This window comes from Perognathus longimembris, chromosome 2 (assembly GCF_023159225.1).
Source record: "Perognathus longimembris pacificus isolate PPM17 chromosome 2, ASM2315922v1, whole genome shotgun sequence".
NCBI lineage: Eukaryota > Metazoa > Chordata > Mammalia > Rodentia > Heteromyidae > Perognathus > Perognathus longimembris.
Window position 1 is genome coordinate 80,929,243 of NC_063162.1, and position 2,823 is coordinate 80,932,065.

At 34.8% G+C, this 2,823-nt stretch overlaps 1 non-coding gene across 1 annotated transcript; it reads left to right on the forward strand.

Moving 5' to 3' along the window:
- The first annotated feature begins 1,535 nt into the window (after positions 1-1,535).
- Positions 1,536-1,642, forward strand: LOC125347396. Its single transcript, XR_007210184.1, has one exon. It is a non-coding gene; the product is annotated as a U6 spliceosomal RNA (small nuclear RNA).
- Positions 1,643-2,823: the final 1,181 nt, after the last annotated feature.

The following is a 2,823-nucleotide window of genomic DNA, read 5'->3' on the forward strand; positions in this document are numbered from 1 at the left end:
GCCAACAAATTCCTATAAAAATGGCCCTAAGCTAAGCAATTAGAATTTAGCTCAAGAAAAAGAAGGAATGGAAACTATGATACAGAGTCAAAAAATGGGTAAAATATCTTTCTTCTCAGACTAGTTCCATATGCCCCAGGGAATGATGTGATAGAAGAGTCAAGAAAATTGTGTGAGAAACACAGTTTTCACGGTTTCCCAAATTTGTAGTAGCTACAATATGCTTATAAATCTACAGGTAGACATACTGAATGGTAAAAAAAAATGCACTGGGACATGATAAATTGTACAGGATACTAGGCATTCACACACAGTGAGACCAAAGGAGGATACTTTTAGGAAAGAATCAAAGGCATGATAATTATGTGCCTCTGGTTATATAAAATAATAATAATGATTACATAAAATATTATCAAAATAAAGTCCAGAAAATGGAAATAAGAGGTTCTTTTATTCTTAGTTACTGTTTTTGCTTTTGTACCTTTTATCTTGTTTATAATTTTATCTGATTTGGAAAGGATAAGGGGGAGCACAGAAAAGGTGGGACAAAGAGTGAACAAATGCAATACTGATACTCACTGGGCACTACCTTGAAAATAAGCTGCAATTTGTAGGAGGGGACTGGAGGGAAAAAAACCCGAGAGGGAGGGAAGGGTTGGCATTGTCCAAACAAAAAAAAACTCAGTTGTTACCTGACTTATGAAACTGTAACCACTCTGTTTATCACCTATATAATAACAAAAAAACACACAAAAATGAAACGAAACTGTGAGAAATGAAATTAACAAAACAACTTAAAATAATGGAATGATGTCATTTAGTACCTGGTTACAACAAAATACAAGTAAACAGGACTACGGGCTGGCTGGGGTGACATATGCCTATAGTCTCTGTTCTCCAGAGGCTGATGCAGGATTGCCTCAGGCGAACTAAAACTACAATGTGAAAGATTGTCTTGATACAGATAGATGGATGATGATGATGATGATGATGATGATGATGATAGGTAGATAGATAGATAAGAGATAAAGAAGAGAATGAAAGAATAAGATAGAGAGAAAAAGAAAGAAGGAAGGTAAGCAAACAGAGAAAGTAACTTAAAAAAAGAGTGAAAGTCAGATACATGTATGCAGTGTCAAGAGCACAATGCTAAACATTTCAATAGTGAAAAAAAATCTGTAGAGGTATTGTACATATATACTTATATATGAGAATATATATGTATGTGTATACATATATATGTGTGTATGTAAATGTACTCACATATATCAAATATATCAGAGAAAAATATAATCATACCAGAATATTACATTCAGCCATAAAAACGTCCTATCTACCTGTCATTGGTGAAAGTTTACTGTTGAACATAACTTATGAATAAGTACTCTTTATTACTGACTGAAAAATAAACTACCAAATAGGCATGGGGATGCAGATCAATATCCTCACTACTCATGAGGCTAGGGAAGAAGGGCCATGATTTTAAGGCCATCCTGAGCCCCACAGTGAGACCCTTTATGAAAGTACAAAGGAAAGTGCTCACTTCCTCAGCACTTATACTAAAATTGGAACAATACGGAGAAGATAAGCATGGCTCCTGCCCAAGGATGACCAGCAAATTTATTATGTGTCCCATATTTGAAAAAACAATCAAATAAAAAGAAGAAATACAAAAATATGTTGAAGTTGATGTCAGTGGCTCACAACTTTAATCCTAGCTACTCGAGAGACTATGAGATCTGAGGACCATGGCCTAATGACAGGCTGAGCAGGAAATTTCATAAGAGTATCATCTCCAATTAACCACCCAAATCTGTACATGAAGCTATGGTTCAACTGAGGAGAATCCAGACTCTGACTTCAAGGCATAGTACCAGCACCAAAATAAAGTTAATAAAAAGAAATAAATTGATTGTGAGAATGGTGAATTCAATTTTATTTTGTAGTATTCTCTATTTGAAAGCTGGAGAAAAGACAAATTGGGCTGAGTATGTGTTCTTGCGTGTGAGCACAAAGACATTTATGCATATTTTAGATCTAAGTATAAAATGTTCAAGAAATATTCTTTTGCCTAAATAAATCGGAAATCATTTCAGTTATGTTTATTTGCCATGATTTACAAAACAATACTTGTTTGTTTCCTTTATCAAATAAAAGGGGTTGAGGGACAACATAGAGATGACTACTCCTTTCTTTTTGAAGTGACTTTCTCTTTGAGGACTTTATAATATTTATGCAAGTTGGTTCTATTTAAGCTTTTAAATATTATTTTTCTATTTTTAATGTAAATTATCTTTTATCTTAGAAGACAGTTTGGGGTTGGACTGTACCATTATTACTTTATTCAACTGCATACTTTTTCAGAGTCCTAGTAAAGTTTATTATAGAAGGAAGGGGGCAGTGGGGAAATGCCTATGAATAAGCCTCTCTCCTCCATGTGCTTACAGCCTAGGAGCCATGGATATGTAATGACTGCATGGCTAAAGGAAGTTATGAAGGTCTGACCCAGTGGGCCATTCCGGGAAAGCTGTCCTGAGGATGTGAGTGGCAAGATGATAAAATGTTAATTGGAGTCAGGTAGAAAGTATCATACAAAAATAAAATACTGAAGGTGCGGTCTGGCAAAGAGAACTGGGGGTGAAGGGTGAAGAATTGAAAGTCAGAGTATTCAACCACTGAAACTAGAGAAAAGAACGGGAGGGGACAAAAGGCAGGTTGTCTGTGGAATATTTTATCTGAATATATAATACAAGAAAAGTTGTCTACCATTCTAATCTATTTCAGAAATATTAAGCTATGATTGTTTTCATTGTCAACACCAGT